Genomic DNA, 18,400 nt, shown 5'->3' with positions numbered 1-18,400 from the left:
GACGGAGAGAAGAGGTGGAACAAGAAGAATGCTGATGAAGGAGATGGAATCTGATGGGGGTTCCCGATAAAAGTAACGGGATCCGGAGGCTCTCAGGAGGTTTGCTTGGCAGGGCAGGCATGGGAGGAAGCGCTGGAGGCCTCAGAAAGCCTGGAGCAGTGTTGGGATATAAGTCCAGGCAAGGAAAGCAAAACAGAGGTGTTCCTATTGGAAGCAGTGGCTTGGGAACGTGAGGCTGAGGGTAATGTCTGGAGATTTAGTGTCTTCACTACTAGGTGGCGGGACTGTGGAGGTATTCTTATGTAAGACTATAGGATGCTTCAAGCCTGTGGTCCAGTCAGGCTTCGTCTACAGATCTTTTGTAGCAAAATAGATTATGTTTTGGCTTCTCCCCAAGTGGTATGTATGGGTACCTACACATGTGTGTGGCTTCCTTTATACTTCCTTTCGCCATCGGATGTTTCCCTGTAGGTCACAGACTATGGAAGGTTTCCTCAAGGACCAGTTAGAGCTTCAAGGATTCTCATTTGGCTCTGTCAACTGTTCACTCACTGGATTCCCCAGCACCTCCTGTTTGTAATCTAGTTCTTCATCTTCTTACCAGCCCATTTAGAATTCTCTAATTCTCATGCTAACTTCAGTTCGGGATGAAGGCTAATACTTCCACTTTCCCTTTTGACTCCTCTCTGAAACTACAGTTTCACACTGTGGTCATATTCTTGCTGGCATCTAGATATAGTCTGTTAGATGGAATGTTCTGGTAGGAAGACTCACTGTCCTGGTTTACCTGTGGCTGAGGAGTTTCTGGGATGCAGGATTTTCTTTGCGAAAACTGGGAAAGTCCTGGGTAGACCAGGACAGCTGGTCACCCTAAGTTGTTTTTCTTCCCAACATAGTGCCTGTCATAGTAGACCTGTTTCAAATAAATACTAGCTTAATTAATCAGACATTTATGATTATCTTGATGGTAGATACTACTCTACTTATTTTACATATGAGGAACTTGAAACTCAAGAGGTTGTCATCTACCCAGGGCTGCAGTAACTTAGTAAGTAAGTGACAGAGTCAGGATTCAAACCCAGGTCTGTCTGATTTCAGACTTGAGTTATTTCTGGAATGCAACCATGTCGGTATCACACCTCCCATCATCCACCTGCTTCAGTTTTTGTGTTCGTGCTGAGCTTTAGGAGCTGTCAGAGGCAGGCTCCTGGGGAAGGAGGAGTGTTAACAGAGTGCAACACTCTGCGCACAGGCAGTGATGGTTACCACCCTTTTCTCCCCAGGGCCCTTTTCCCCAGGGCAGCTTGTTATCTACAAAAAACATGAATTCACGAGAAAGAGCAAATTCCTCACTATCAGCATGAGTTACAAGTCAGACATTGGTAGTTACTTTTATCTTCGTGCACATATGATAAAACATATTGCTTTAATAACCCTAAGCCTTCATGTACTCTTTACACAACAGCTTTTGTAACTAAAACTAAAATACTACAAGATTAAAGGATAGGTTTCTTTTCTGTGTTTACCTACAGGTATGTTCACAGTGGAATAGATGCCTTATGTATGTCGTATGGACCATCTTATGACTAGAGCTGGCACATGACATCTTCTAGTTTGGAACAAAATTAGTCTCTAATCCCTTTGAATTCTCTTTGTAGTGTGGATTTATAATGTAACACTGAATACTTTTAATAGAATATTATTATCAGATTAGTTATTCATATGGCATCTATTATTTTAGTATAATAAACAAGTGTAGCTCATAATTGTAAATTATGTTATGATTAATGAGTGTGTCACCCTTGCACAGCAGTAACATATTTGCTCTTTGTTTAATCAAATTTAAAAGGAGATGGAAGAAGGAATTATGATATGACACCTACTAGAGATGAAACCGATAAAGGAGCTCCAGGTCAGTGCTTTCTTTTCCTGTATATGAGAAGTTTCCTTGATATAAATTATTTATGTAGCCAGAGATCACAGTGGACTAAAATGTACACAGGGTCACACATCCATCATTAATTATATAATGTGGTATGAAACGTTTCCTGTTTCTGAAAGAGCAATGAAAATGGAAATAACTGAGCCATGAAAATAGAGTAAATGCTTTGCCTAATATTTATTTTTAAACTTTCAGATTGTCACTGTTTTGGCTCCCAGATACGTGACCTATTGGCAAATCTATAATTTGTGTATTAGTGGGCTTAGCAGATTAAACTTTTAGAACTGGTATCTAGACCACAGTCCTTAGAATCTTCACTAATAAAAATGACAGCCTAATGTAGAAACTAATAATTTGGCAAGTCAAAACAAAACTACCTTTGTCATTAGAAATTAGACTGGTTTTGGGGTGCCTAGGTGGCTCAGTCAGGTGGTTGTTTGACTTGGCTTAGGTCATGCTCTCGGGGTCTTGGGATTGAACCGCACATGGAGCCCTGTCTTGAAGACCCTACCCTCTGTCTGGTTTCCAGCTCAGGCACTCAATGGGGAGTCTGCTACTTTTCCCCCAACTTCTTTGTCCTTCCCCCACATCATGCATGCACATGTGCTTTCTCTCTCTCAAGTAAATCAATCAATCAATCGATTGATTATTCTATCTTTAAAAAAGTAATTAGGCTGTTTTGTAGTTTTCATCTTTGAGGAAAATAAGGATATTCTTATTTCTACCAAATATATCTACCAAGTATCTCATATCTACCAAGTATAATGAAGGCTTTGGGCAGCTAATGAAGCATGATGAGGCAGAAATCCAGTGTATGACAATCCGAAAACTGGTGTCATGGCGGTCATTGTTTTAAAGAGATTCAAACTACTCATTTGGCATACTTACTACATCTTATTCTCTCTCTCCCTCTCTTTCACTTACAAAATATCTTTTACGTTTTTAGTTCCCAGTTATCTAATATTTAAGTACCTTGGTGACAAAAGAGATTTTATCTTTCCTTGTAGCCCCCATAAAGCCTACCACGAGCACTCACACCTTTATGGCACTTGTAAATACATATTGATTCCTTGATCTATAATTTTGGAATAACTGTGTTGAGAACATGGCAAGATTGCTATTGAGACAAGCAAAATAAATTGATGCGACATATCTCAAAGTTAAGGGATTAATCAATTATGCTTCAAATTTGATAGACGGAATAATATCCCACTAATTACCAGAATTTAATGATCCATTCTTGCCATCAATTTACTGCTGCTGCCAGGAGCTAGGCGAGGGCCTGATTCCTGATTTGGATGTGGTTGGCTCAATGCAGCCTTCTTACTCATGCCCAAGAAGGTCCAGCATTTTGCCAAACTTGACAACTATTTCTATTTAAAAGTCATATTTAAGTTGTTCTCACAATATTATGATATTTAGAGAATATCAGTGCTTTAGAATAGTTTCTACAATTTTTTTTTTTTCTGGATGGGGGCTATCTTAAGTTATTTTTCAAAATGTAAACAGATAGACGTCCATTAAGCTATATCTGGCCGCAGTTTAGGCATCAAATAATTGCTGGGAGGGAGTTAAAAAGAAAGGGCAACCCTGCTCCCGTGACAGCAGGCTTTCAGGATGATCATGACCATGTGGCAGACGTAAGGTAGAGAACTAGAAGTCTCTTTTGCTACGGGTACAGAAGGGTGTAGAAGTTCTAAGAAGGGGCGCCTGCGTGGCTCAGTGGGTTAAAGCCTCTGCCTTCAGCTCAGGTCATGATCCCAGGGTCCTGGGATCGAGCCCCACATTGGGCTCTCTGTTCAGCGGGGAGCCTGCTTCCTCCTCTCTCTCTCTCTGCCTGCCTCTCTGCCTACTTGGGATCTCTGCCTGTCAAATAAATAAATAAAATCTTAAAACAAAACAAAACAAAACAAAAGAAGTTCTAAAAACCAGTAGGCTACAGAGGTAAACCAAATTATTTTCCTAGTTAATGTGGACACTCTGATTATAGTCTGGCTGTGACAGAGAAGTTAACAGAATCTTGGGACACTCAAATGCTGAGGATGGTTGAGAATAAACTTCTGGAGAGATTTTTAACCCCACTCTGAGGTGTGTATGTGTGTTAAAAGGGAAATGACGGAGGTTTTTTTGTTTTTCCTTCAAAGTAGTCACTAAGAAATATATCCTAGGTCTTTACTTCTGAAAGAAATCTTTCTCTAAAAGATTGTATTTATATTTACTTGCTTTAGTAAAGAGTTATGTTTCAGTACCCAAATATATATTCTAATCTCTTAAATATAAGTGACTATACTCTCTTCTTTAAAGGCACAGATGCGGTGTGGTGATCTAAAATTGCAGGCATGGTGTTTTTCGAGTGGTGAATAAGCTTAATTTTAAAGGCTGGATCTCCTAAACTAAAAAACACAGCCTAGAAGTACGTTGTGTGCCCGAATAGAATCACTAATAATAATGAACTAAACCATTGATTTGGGAACAGAAGGGACAATATGGATTCCATTTGCTAGGGCTCAGAATCTTTGGAGGCAAACCCCATATTCCTAAGCAATATTAAACCTCTCAATTCCTGGCTCTGTGTTCATTTATAGCAACATATACTTTATTATTGAAAAGAAAAATCTGCAGAGGCCAGCTAATTAAAAATTCTCCTTTCTCTCCACCACACAACTAGAGGAATGTTCGAAAAATTCTCAGGCAAACACAAAACTTTGGATAAAATCGGTAAATATACTATTAGTCCAGTGAGGAAGGTAAATGGTTGACATTGTCGGTTTTTGTTGTTGTTGTTGTTTAAAGATTTTATTTATTTGTGAGAGAGAGAGAGAGAACAGGCACAAGCAGGGGGAGTGGCAGGTAGAGGCAGGGGGAGAAGCAGGATCCCTGACGAGTGAGGAGCCCGATGCAGGACTCCATTTCAGGATCATGACCTGAGTCAAGGGCAGATACTTGACGGCCTAAGCCACCCAGGCACCCCAACACTGTCAGTTAAAAAAAAAAAAATTCTATTGAGATATAATTTACCCACCACACAATTCACTTTTAAATGTACAACTCAATTGTCTAGCGTGTTCAACAGTAGAGCAACTATCACCACAATTTTAGAACACCTTGATGACCTCAAAATGAAACCCTGCAACTATTAGTTTTCACTTACCGTTTCTTCCCAATGTCTCCAACTTCTGGCAACCACTCCTTTCTATATCTTGGAACAAAAGGTGGTCTTTTGTGGCTAGCTCATGTCACTAGCGTTTTCAAGGTTCATTCGTGTTTATAGCAGGTATCAGTTTTTCATTCTTTTCCTGTTGACACGTAATATTTCTATCATATGAGTATACCACATTTTATTTATCCATTTACCAGTTGATGGGCATTTTGTTGCCAGGGGAACTGGGGAGATTTTAACCCAGACCGTCCCAAAGGACTAGCTGAAGATTCTTAATCTCCTCTCTAGAAGGAATTCAAGGGCAGACACACAACACAGCAGAGGAGTGACAGAAGCTGATGAGGGAGCAGAAGGCTAGCTGAGAACAAAGCAGAAGCTGGCACCTTGTACCCCCCATTCCCCATGTGATTATGTGTGACATTTCCTCAAGGGCTCCTGGCTGTCCTAAAGGAAAAACAAATGGTTAATGGATAGAGATCACAGTTCTGCAGGACAGGAGTCTCCCTCAATTTACAAATGTCCTAGTGATTTACAAGAAAGACCCTTTCTTACCAACAGTCTATCTTCAAGAGACCCATAACTCCGTTTCCTGAAGCCTTAACATCACCCTCCCCTCCATAAAATTGGGCTGAGGAATTAGGCTGAGGAAACTTCATCAAAGCAAAGCAGAAAGGCTTATTAAAGCCAAAGTACACTCGGGAGATGTGAGTGGGAGAGCTCTAGTGAGAGAAAGCTGAGTCCCTGGGGTCCAGGTTTTTATCCTTTTATTGGCAGTTGTTAACAACAGGGTATGAGATATTCATTACTTGAGGCGAGGAGGCAGAGTTTCTGCCTTTTCCTTTCTTATTTGGTCAGGGGTTTCGTGTCATGGCATCCACCATCTTGGGCCTACCTGGTCCGATCCCACTTCCTATGGAGTGCTGCCTGGACAGGTGCCTAGTCTAACAATTTGGGTCATTTTCACTTTTTTATTCATTATGAATGCTATTGATGTAATTTTTGAATATAGGTGCGGTTTGGTGGGGCGAAATCTGGAGCCGATGACCAAGAAAGAATTCTTGAGATATGTTTGGTGCAGACTGGTGGTTTTATTAAAGCCCAGAGACTGGACCCGTGGGCAGAAAGAGCTGCTACACCCGGGTTGTGAAGGGCGTGGCTGATTATATACTCGGGAGCTGGGGGAGGTAAGGAAAAGGGAGGTCTCAGAAGGATTTTTTTTTTTTTTTTTTAAGGATTTTATTTACTTATTTGACAGACAGAGATCAGAAGTAGGCAGAGACACAGGCAGGAGGCAGAGAGGAGGAAGCAGGCCCACTGCCAAGCAGAGAGCCCGATGCAAGGCTCGATCCGAGGACCCTGAGATCATGACCTGAGCCGAAGGCAGAGGATTAACCCACTGAGCCACCCAGGCGCCCCAGAAGGATTTTTATTTGTTAAAAAAAAAACCTCACAGGATACCGGAGACCTTGTCATTGCCAAATTATGGTTGTTTTCCCTTCTGGCAAGGCATTAACTGTAAGATAGTTGGGAGCTTCCTGGAACAATGTTGCACCTGCCCCACTCAGGAGTGGGGGAGGGGAGAGTTGCAGGGTATCAGCTTGTGCTTTGATCTTAGCTAGCCTTCTCCTCTCTCATCACTATGAACATTTGTTCATACATTTTTTGTGTGGACATATGTTTTCTTTTGTGGGGGGGAGTCAATGCTTAGCAGTGGAGTTGTTGGGTCATATGGAGCTGTATTTTTCAACTTTTGAGGGATCACCTCTTTTCCAAAGTGGCTACACCCCTTGGTATTTCCACCATTTTTTTCTGTGGGTTCCAACTCTGGATACTGGTGCACCCCCTCCAGGGCTTGCTGTGGCTGTTGATGTTTGTTTATATTTTTAGTTTCTTGGCTGGATTAGTTCTGTGAAATCTGTGTCCCCCACAGTGTCCCGCCTCAGTGGATACCACCTTTGGCACCGCACATAGTCACCCTGGGAAGACAGTGGCTTTAGCAGGGCTCTCTTTTGTCTTTTTCTCTGATCTCTGTTGTTAAAACTGTTTGCCTAGGGGCGCCTGGGTGGCTCAGTGGGTTAAGCTTCTGCCTTCGGCTCCGGTCATGATCTCAGGGTCCTGGGATCGATGGAGCCCTGCATCATGGGGCTCTCTGCTCAGTGGGGATCCTGCTTTCCTGCTTCCCCCTCTCTCTCTGCCTGCTGCTCTGCCTACTTGTGATCTCTCTGTCAAATAAATAAATAAAGTCTTAAAAAAAAAAAACCAAACCAAAAACCTGGTTGCCTCCAATGGTATCAAATCCAGCTGCTGGTTTCCTCTAATTGCTGACTGATTGTTCTATTGTTTTCAGCAATGTCCTGGGGTTTATATCAACTCCAGTCTAATCCAATTAAATTTTGGTCTCAGCAGGGGTTGTCTTTGAAGCTGGCCTTTGAGGTTTGCTCTGACCCCAAATGGAATCTTCTTAGCTCTTTCCCTGGTCCTTTCTGTTATGTCTGCCTGGTCTGCAGTTTAGCTTGTTGGAGTTACAGCCTTATTTTAATTGCTTGCGACCAAACCTCTGTATCATTGCTCTAGACCTTGGGGTAAGGAAAGTGACTCACTTAATCTAGAAGTGACATCCCTTTACGAGTGGGGCATTAACTTCTGACCTTGGCTTGCCTCTTCAGACATAGAAATTCTATCCCACCTGTAGGTGAGCAGAGACAGGCAATCAGGAATCAGTATTTTTGGTCTGATGCACCTGGTGTGGGGCCTCCACCAATGGAGTGAGGGCTGGGTGGAGAAAGGGAGCTCCAGATTGCTCAGCCACTCTTGCCTGGAATAGAGCTTCTGCCTCACAGAGCTGTGGGATGAGTGCTAGTGGTGTGCCCTGCCAAGACAGCTAGTGCAATCCTTGACAGGTTGCTGCGGAAGGAATCCCTGTGTTCTTGGCTGCACCTGCTTGGAGTAGGCTTAGGATCCCAGTGCACCGGGGGAAAGGTGATAAAAGCTCAAAATCCAGACTCACTGTTCCTAATTTATGAAGATTGCATAGATTTTTCTTAAATAAATGTTTCTCCGTTTTCTATATGCCCATAGGACAATATCCAGAGACTTCATTTATTTTTTCAATAATTTTCACCAGTTGTGATTGTTTCCCTGGTGATAGTGATGTGGGAAACAAAGGCAGAAGGAAATGGAGATAAAACTAAATTTCCTTATAACCTGCAGCCCATTGACAAATCCTTGAGGAAGGCAGAGTATAACCTTCCTACAGGAAACTCTCAGTTGTCTTAATGTTAATGCCTTGCCAGAGGGAAAAACAACCTTAGCTTGATAATAGCTAGAGCTCCAGGATTATCTGAGTATAGTTTAGCATATGAAAGTCCTTTTGGAAATATTCCTTTGTCTTTACTCCCCCCAGCTCCAGAGTTTATAATCAGCCATTCCTCAGAAGCCCAGTGCAGCTCTTTTTGTCCACAGGCCCATCTCTGTGCTTTAATAAAACCACCTTTTTGCACCGAAGATGTCACAAGGATTCTTTCTTGGTCATCAGTGCTGAAATCCAACATTTCCCACATCATTAGGGTCAAGGGAGCTCCACGTGTTGCTCTTTCAGATGTATCCCTATTCGTAGTCTCCGGAGAAGAATGCGTAACTTGTACATATGTCAATTCAGCTAAGTCGAAAAGAAAATTCTAACAAACACTAAAAGAACAAGAGCAAATCACCTAATCACCTACAAAGGACCCCAAGTCAATTAGTTGTATGTTATACTTCTGCAACAGAAACCCAATTGCAGAAGATAATGGAAAGTTTCTAAAACATATTGAAGGAAAAGAAAAAATAAATAAATCCACTATTTTCTCACAGCTTCTGGGGGACAGGAGTATAGACACAGATGAGCTGGGGTTTCTGCTCAGGGTCTCAAACAATCTGCAATCAAGGTATTAGCCGTACTAGATTTTCATCAGAGCCTTGACTAAGGAAAGCTCTGCTTCTAAGCTCCTTCCAGTTGTCCACAGAGTTCATCTCCTTGTAGCTATGGAACAAATGAAGTGCGAGAGGGGGGTACTGGTCTCTCGGAGTTGAAGAATTAATCTCACAGACAAAGGAGAGTGAGTAAAGCCATCAAGTTTTATTAACCAAGGATACAGAAAAAAGCTCTCAGGAGTGAGAGGGGTCGCGACAGGGTTGCCATTGATGGCTTTTAGGCTGGTCTTTTATTGAAAGCTAAGCAAGGAACTTAAATCTTTTTAACTTCTCTATTGGCAGCACCATTGATTAAGGACTACTGATAACATCTTCAAGCACTTACTTCTTTTTAGGGTCTGGCTGTTTTCGGTTGACCACAGGAGACTGTCACAGGACAGCTTGCCTAGGACAGGGTGATCTGGTGTGCTCCCTTATCTCTGATTTCCTTAACCCTCCACATTTGCTAATCACGTAGCCCCCTAACTATCTCTCCGTACCTGGCCCTGCCTGTCCCTTACTCAGTGAGGGCACCATTTCCTTGCTCACTCTTGGCTGGGGTCTACACACCTCCCATGGTTCCTTGCTACGGGAGCTTCCCCATCAGTTCCTCACAACATGGCTGCTTACTTCACCACCACGGGGAGAATTTCTCTCTCCAGCCTTCTAAGTCAGAGGCTTATATAATATAACAAATTCATGGGAGTGACATTGCATCACCTTTGCTATATAAAGTAACTTAATCAAAGGCATTACATCCTATCTCTTTTGTTACAATCTATCATTTAGAAGCACGAGCAATTTCCACCCTCCTTCAAAAGCAGGCAGTTACACGAGGGCGTGACTCACCAGGGTCACTTTAGAGTGTGCACCAAATCTTTCTATACTAGGAATATTTTAAAGGAATTCCAGGCACACGGTTTTTACTTAATTTTAGAATAGTCCGTGGTAGGTTACTCGTTGAACAATCAGTTTGTGGAGAAAAGCCTGCTGAACATCTTCCTTCCAAACCTCCCTGATGCGGAAACCCTTCTCTCAGGGCAGTGCCCTGACCTTTATGTATTTGCTCTGTAGACTCTGATGGGAATCACAACATCAAATTACAACATACATTATTTATTTTCCATTTCCACTTTATATTCTGTGGCTTCAGCCTCCAAGGAGTAGGGTACATCCTTGGAAACTTTTGAGTTCTAAACTAAATCTTCAAACAGTACAGGAGGAACTCTGACTAGGGAAGTTGTGCAAAAGCAGGACTGGGTTAGCCCTGGGAAAGATTTTAGGAGACAGATGCATACGTAAGATAAAGAAGAACAGGGATCACCGGGGAACAAAAGGGCAGACTTTGTAATCTTGTTCATAGTTGGGTAGCCAATCCAAAGAGGAGTAAAATCAGCTCAGTTGTTCACTCTCATGCCTATTTTTAATTGCCAGTGAATCAGCTAATGAAATGTTAAAAAAGGAAGTTTAGGAGGTGTGAGGAACATTCAAGGCTACGACATTACTCAAGATTAACCTGATGAGTTTCATTCTGTAGTCTGCGGTGACTCCAACTAAAATCTATTAAGGCAGCCAGTGACTTATCAACAAGACAGAAAAAGGCTATTTCTCTCTCTGTCCTTGTGGATCTAGTACTCACTGGACTGCAAGTCTATGTCAGCACAGAGGCTTCGGTTGGCTTTGATTTCCAGAAGCTGATTAATGATGGTCGTCGTAAGTAAGCAGAAGTTACCAATAAAATTGACTCTAATGGGTGCTTGGGGTGTTGTTATTACACAGCTTCAGACAATAAGCCAAGAGGAACAGCTGATGTACATCTCGAGATCAAGATAAGAGGTGGTGCTTGGAGCTATAGTTCAGTAGAAATTGCAGAGTATTTATAGTACTTATTGTATTTGTGGTGCATTAGTTGAATTGGCAGGAGTATAGCTTGAAGAGAGCTATGGATCTACTGGTCAAAAGCATGTTGAGTAGAGGCTGAAAACTGCTAACTCTAGCGAGTCTTCTCATATGTCTGTGCCAGTCATTCATGTGGAGAGCCTCTCCAGTCGGAAAATCTGCTCATGGCTTTCATCTGCTTAATTTATGTCTGTTTTTATCCTTTTGGGTGAATTCTCCAAACCTTACATAACCTATATGATTTCTTCCTTGGCTCCAGCCCTCCTTTCGGGTGCTCCAGCCTTCCTGAAGATCATTTTTCTTCAAAGTATCTGATTCTTTCTTGCTTCAGATTTTTCATGCCTGCTGCCCCCTTCACTACACGCACTGTCCCTTTCCCTCACTGACCCTGCTCATTGTTCATGAGGAGTCCTTTTCTTGCCCACAGAATAAGTCCTCATTGAGGAGTCCTTTCCTTGTCCACAGAATAAGTTAAGGGTTTCCCCATGACATGCTCTTAGAACTTCTTAAACCACTTATGGGCAGAACCCATAATGCCGATCAGGATGTATTTATTTTCTAGCTCTTCTACTAGACTGAAAGCTTCATGAGGGCATGTGTCCTTGGCTGCTGGTTCAGTACTGGGCACTCAACAGACCCCTTTGTATCTGCCACTCAGGTAGAGGGATGAAGGGCAGGAGTCTGGAGGCAGAAGCAGCTGGCTACCTGTTGAATGTGCAGTGTCACCGTGAGCAAGGTGCTTCATCTTGCTAACCTTATTTCCTTTCCATGTGAAAAGAAATGATATCTTCCTGGCACAGTTTCCTGAGAATTCAATGAGATCATGCATATCAATCTGTAGGAATAGCATAAAAAGTATGGTTAATGAAGCACAGATAATTTAGATGTGGCTTTTGCATGATATGAACTCTTTATCTTCCTATGTTTTTACTTTTCTTTCTTTTTCTTTTCTTTTTTTTTTTTTTTTTTTAGACTTATTATTTATTTGAAAGAGGGAGAGAGAGAGACCAAGGGAGGGAGGCACGGAGGGAGAGAAAATCTCAAGCAGATTCTGGGTTGAGCATGGAGCTCGATTTCATGACCCTGAGATCAGGACGGGAGCTAAAACCAAGAGTCGGTTGCTTAAACGACTGCAGCACCCAAGAGCTCCTTTACTTCTTTTCTTAATGAAAAATGTACTCGACATATTCCAGAGTAATGAGAAACATATTTCATAATATACGTAACTAATTCAATCCTTTTTTGACAGTTGTGCTTAATGTCTCAGATTTTTTCTCCCCCTCTCGGTCATCAGCCATTCTGTTGGGTCATTAAGGGTCATAAGTTTACACCTAATTCCTCCTACGGTCATGTGTGGACATTGTTGCCACGTGGTTGACACTTCATAAAGGCTAGGTCTCTTGTTTCATCCTTGTGCGATAGAAAATACCCTTGTCTGCGTATTCTCTTTCTTTCAAGAGATTAACAGTATTAGGAAGATGGTAAAAGACAAAAAAGATGTTTCAAAACCTTTCATCTTTTTTTTTTTTTTTAAATTTTGAGTAGGCACCCCCAAGGGCTTGAATTCATAATCCTGAGATTAAGAGTCATATGATCTACCAACTGAGCCAGCCAGGCACCCCAGAAGTTTCAAAAACTTTAAAAATTAGCTTTTAATGAAGAATAGTTAGCATGTTGCAAAAACGGCGAAAATGCAATAGTACAATAGGGTCACCACATGGATTTCATTGAGACTCCACTTTTTTTTTTTTTTTTAATGTCTTACTATTTTTATCTCTATAGTGTGACTGTTAATAATAGTTGGAGCCAAGATTTATTGAGCCAGGAACTATACTAAACACTTTCTGTGTATTAATCTTTGCAACAACATTTGAGAACAGGTACTCTTATTATTCTCATTTTAGTTACCAACGCACGAGAAAAAAGGTAACATGACTTACTTAAGGTAAGGCACACCATTATTTGGCTTGATGGAGGTGGCATTCAAACTCTTAACTACTTTGCCATTCAATAAGACACTGGAAGTACATTTCTCTCATTTTAGGGTTATTAAGAGCCACCCGGGAAGCATTTTTTTTTTTTTTTTTTTTAAGCATACATTTTCCCTAGACCTACTACTATAGATGATTCTGATTTAGGAGCCAGGGTTGGGGCTTAAAAAACTGCATTTTTAACCCGTGATTCTAATGGATTCAATGCAGGTGTTCCACAGATTACTTTGAGAAGCGTGGGATCTATACATCTTTGAAGAAAATTCAATTAATTCTTTGAGTTCTCTTATAAAGTAAAAATGCAGGACTGAAATTCTAAAGTCATTTCCTAGGAGAGAAAATAATTTCTGTGTGCAAAACCATTTCTATCTTGGTATAATCCAAACCAATACTAGCCAGATTAACTATTACTGCATTCAAAACAAAGGGTTTCCCATCCAAGTACTAACCAGGCTTGACTCTGCTTAGCTTCTGAGATCAGAAGAGATTGGGCGCTTTCAGGGTGGAATGGGGCACCTGGGTGGCTCAGTGGGTTAAAGCTTCTGCCTTCAGCTCAGGTCATGATCCCAGAGTCCTGAGATCAAGCCCCGCATGGGGCTCCCTGCTCAGTGGGGAGCCTTCTTCCCTCTCTCTCTGCCTGCCTCTCTGCCTACTTGTGATCTCTGTCTGTCAAATAAATAAATAAAATCTTTAAAAAAACATAACAAAGGGTTTCATATTAAATGCTCATTGCATGTAGGCTGGAGGCATAAGATTGTCCTCAGGTTCTAAGAACCAACACCCTTGTCCATGACGCACGGCGATGTGGGCTCCTCAAACTGGGCCTTCGTCCATGTACTCAATTCATTGCACGTAGCTCTTTCAGATTTCTCTTCTGGGTTGCAAGCAAGAAAGAACTTGCTAAGAAAACCTGATAAAATACATTTGGTTAATTCAGGTGAAGGAAATCCAGGGCCTTCTATAAAATAAGCCTGTTGTCTTATTATTATAATAATTCCCTCTGCTCCACTCTGAGAAAATAGAATGGGTCTGGAATGACTTGTCTGCGGTTGATTGTGCCATACCCCAGTATCTTGTTTCTTTTTTTTAACCTCTTTTTCGTGTTCCTCACTAAAAATTACATCTCCAGTCAGACAAAAATATAGCACCTGTCTTGACTTCGGGCTTTCCTTTGCCAAGTTGTGCTCAGTGAATCCAAGATCAGATTCTCCTGAGGCCAAGCAGGGTAATCAGCCTGCCCAGACTGACCCAATTAAGTTTAATTAGTTGTTTCTTTATCTTTAAATTTCCTAGCCAGCTGGATTTTATGGTTTTTATTAAACAACGAAGAAGAGCTGAATCTTTGGAATTAGTTGGCCTCTCAGGTATTTTCTGTTGGTAATAAAACTCCAGGAAATCTTCAAGTCTCCATAAGGAAGTCAAACGATACTAAAAAACAATTTGGCTGCTCTTCTCTCTGGCTCTCTCTTTGAAACGGAAAGTGTTCCTTTCTCAGCTTGAGCAAATATCAATCTCCTCTGTCATTCTTTGCCAAGATCGTGTCTCAGTGGCGAACCTTCCGCTGTGACAGTCTTGAGTGTCACCCCACCTCAACTGTGCCTTTGCAACTTTTTCTGGTAGCTGGAAGTCAGGTGGATGGGTGCCAGTGTAGGCAGTAAAGGGGATTTCAAGGAAGTCATGAAGTGTCTGGAATGGAAGCAGAGTTCAAGTAAGTCAAGGGGTGGATTAGATAGGGAACGGGACTCCCAGAAAGTACTTGTTTTGGAGACAACAAACAAAAACAGTTCGTAATAAAGGTGAGCAGTGAAGGTTAAGAACATGGCTGTGTGGGCGTCTGGGTGGCTCAGTCATTCAGCATCTGCCTTCAGCTCAGGTCAAGATCCTGGAGTCCTTCCCGGCCCACATCGGGCTCCCTGCTCCACAGGAAGCCTGCTTCTCCCTCTCCCCCTCCCCCTGCTTGTGTTCCTTCTCTCACTGTGTCTCTCTGTCAAATAAATAAATAAAATCCTAAAAAATAGAAAAAAAAAAAAAAAGAAAACGTGGCTGCGCTGAGCAAATTTCATATTGAGCTGTTTTGTGACCAGTCATTTTATACAGATGTCACCAATACTGGGTGCCAGGGCACCTGGAAAAGTGTTTTACTTTAATTTTCTCAGTTCTTACAGCAGTAGTCTGAGGTAATGATTCTGCCCTTCTAATTAGTAGACACCTCGCTGCTTACTACTATCTTAGGATAACTATGATTCTCTTTCTTTAGTGTTCCCCCTTTTGGCCTTTTTTTTCTTGCTTTCCTTTCTGTTTTGCCCCTTCTCCTCTCTCCTTGCTCCCTTTCTCTCCCCCCTTCTAGTCCTCCTCCTTGGGTCCCCTGCCCTCCCGCTTTCCCTTCGCTCACTCTTGCTTCTCAGACTCTTTTGTACGTTGCAATCTACGGGGGAGCCTGTGGAAAACAGTGGTGGCGGGCCTCTACCCAGAGTGTAGAGCTCAGTAGATCTGGGGTGTGGCCTGTGAACTCGCATTTCTAACAGATTTCCAGGTGAGAACACGGCTTCGGCTCTAGGGACCATACTTCATGAACCACTTGAACGGACATGATAACCCAGTCTCAGCTTTCAGAGTTAAACCAGCACACCTTTAGATCAATCTTGAAATTTATTTGTAAAATTGCCGGGATTGTCCTAGGCAATCTTTATTGTCATTCCGTGTAATGAAAATTGGGGTTACAAATACTTAAAAATGAATATTTGATAGCTTTTCTTGATGTAATATTATAATATTAATACCATCAATCAGAATTACTTTCGAAATGGGAAGAACTGAAGCTCCTAAATTGGGGTAATCCCTGAGCTATGTGTAATGCTGCCGCAATGAGTTGTAGAGGCAAGAAAATTAGAAAAGCATAAACGATTGCAAAAATTTTCACCTGATTTAAACAACTTATAATTTTATGTCCAAGATAATTGCTTTTCAAGAATGTTTTTCTTTGCTTCTGCTATCTCTTGCACTATTAAACTATTGCCCCCTGATACATATTAAACGTGATTTACTTACCCTATCTTTAGGAAGAGATGCTAAAACTGAAAAGGGGTACTGTCTTGGTTGCGAGGAGGGAACCAGTTGTCAGAAGGCAGGGCAATGCTAGAGACAGGATAAGAGTTAATAAGGCCAGGGGGACAAGGATAATGACAGAATGGAATTGCTGAAAATGGCTTTCAACTCTAAATTTGAAAATCAAGTGTTCAGCAGCATTTGACAACTCCTTCTTCCTAGAAACTTATTGTCAAGTATTTCTTTCTGATACTCCTTGGATCTCACTGACAGGTCTTCCTTCTCCATTTCCTTCGCTAGATCCTTCTTCCCAACCTCCGAATGTTGAAGCAACTCAGTGTCCTGAGACTTCTGTTTATACTCACGCCCTGTGTGATCTCACTTAGCTAAACACCTTGAAATGATGTATTTATGCTAAAGCATTCTACATTTACAGCTTCACTTCTCACCACTCCTCTTAATTCAGACTTCTGTGTCCAACTGCCTACATGGTATCTCTATCTGAATGTCTAATTTTCAAATTTCTAATTTTTATCGTACAGTGGTCACAAACGATGTCTTGTTTTCTTCTAGAAACTGTTTCTCTCCCTGTCTTTTCCAGCCCAATAAGTTCGATCTCCATTTCCCCCATTGCTCAGGTCAAAATCGTTGGTGTCCTTCTAGCTTCTTCTCCTTTACTTCTTGAATCCATTAAGTGAATTTGTTAGCTCTTGTTTCAAAATGTTTCTTGCCACCTTTGCCCTTGTCCAAGCAACATTGTTTCTCCAGTAATATTCCAGAAGTACGCCAGTAATATTCTTAGTAGTGTTGTTTCTCCTGTGAATTCCAGAATTATCCTCCTGACTTATTTATCTACTTTAGCCCTTACCCGTCTAGAGCCTTTCTTCACAGAGCATCCAGAGTGATCTTATAAAGCATAAATTTTATCATGTCATGTTTTTGTTCAAATCCTCAATCATGGCCTTTCATGTGCTAGACCCTCAGTTATATTCATTTAATGGGTCTCATTTCTTGGCCGTCTGATTCAACTTTGCTTTGTCACTCACTTGGGACTATGGTTCACTGTGGATACCATGCTGCTGCTTTCTCTATACTTTCTAGACTGGGTTTCTGTGTTGGGAATGTTCTTTTTATTTCCTCATCTCCTACCTTTAACATGTCTCTCTTCTATCAGGTCTTTCTAGATATTACTTCTTCCTCCTATTGCATGTTTGGTTAAAGAACTGTCTTTGTTTCCCACATGCCCTTTTAATACATTTAATACAGTAATACATTAATACATTTAATACAAATAACAATCAATTGCCCATTTCTATGTTTTACGTGCTTGACTAGGCTGTGGGTTTCTTGAGAGTAGGGACTGGTCTTAATTCTTCTTCTATCTCCAAAGCCAAAGTCATTGTCCCATGAGTAGTAACAAATATGCAATGTGTGTTTACTGAAGAATGAATGAATGAAGAGAACTTTAGTTTGAGAAAGGAGGTTGGCAATTTTCCCTTCGAGGTTGTACCAAAGAGAAGAACAAGAGTGGATAGAATAGATTTGAGCACACACTAGTATGAGAATGGTCCAAAAAGTTGGAGGTTTCACATGAGAGACTTTTTTTTCCTTTTTTTTTTTTTTTTTGTTATCACTTAGTAAGAACATCTACAAAAACTGGGAAAGCCATAAGTAGGTAGGATGTCTAAAGTGACTAGTGTTTGGGAATAGCTATTTTAGAAAGTAGATTATTAGTTAGATTTCTTATGGGAACAAGTGACAGAATCTCTACTCAAAGTACTTTAATCCTAACACCCCCCTCCTCCCACTACAAATGGGAGCTGTAAAAAGCTGGCAAGTCTATGGTCACGTCAGTGTCAGAAACTCACATGATGTAAGATAGTTTTCAGTTTCTTCTACTCCCCTTTTCTTCCTGTCTTTTTGTTTCCCTTTGTGGCCTGTCCTCCTTACTGTAGAAAGTCTTTCTCCTCATGTCAGGAGAAGTTTAGAGGCTGTGACTGTTCTACACGTGCATCGTTCAGACTAAAACCCCACAGGAAGCAGTCTTAGGTACCTACAGTCTCTGTGAAGGACCCTGGTTGATCCAGCTTGGATTTTATGCTCATTGCTAGGTGATCCACCATTTGGGGGCTAGGGACTGATTCAGACTTGAGTGATTGCAGTGGATGTCTGTCCTTTTTAAATGAAATGATATTATTTTAGTGATAGGATCCCAAATTTTGGAGGGGTGTGTGTGTGTGTGTGTGTGTGTGTGTGTGTGTGGTGGTGGTGGCAGTGGTGGTGGTGAGTTTACTTGTCTTCTTACTGTATGCAACTTGGCCATTCCACAAGGTGTCCTGGCCTTTCTAATGGGACTAAGCTAGGTCCACCGGACTTTTTTCCTCTGGGATTTGAATGTTGATTTGAGTGATA

General features: G+C 41.5%; 1 long non-coding RNA gene across 3 annotated transcripts in view; it reads left to right on the top strand.

Moving 5' to 3' along the window:
• The first annotated feature begins 1,452 nt into the window (after nucleotides 1-1,452).
• Nucleotides 1,453-18,400, top strand: part of LOC309844474 — an 83,975-nt gene continuing 67,027 nt past the window's right edge. For 2 of the 3 annotated variants that reach the window (XR_014300725.1, XR_014300726.1), the window contains exons 1-3: nucleotides 1,453-1,532; nucleotides 1,850-1,912; nucleotides 13,154-13,236. This is a non-coding gene — a long non-coding RNA (uncharacterized lncRNA). The remainder of the gene's footprint in view (nucleotides 1,533-1,849; nucleotides 1,913-13,153; nucleotides 13,237-18,400) is intronic. The other variant, XR_014300724.1, reaches the window with a different exon arrangement.

This window comes from Mustela nivalis (genome assembly GCF_964662115.1).
Source record: "Mustela nivalis genome assembly, chromosome: 11".
NCBI classification, from domain to species: domain Eukaryota; kingdom Metazoa; phylum Chordata; class Mammalia; order Carnivora; family Mustelidae; genus Mustela; species Mustela nivalis.
The sequence above is the reverse complement of the archived record's forward strand: the minus strand, read 5'-3'. Positions and strand labels throughout refer to the sequence as shown.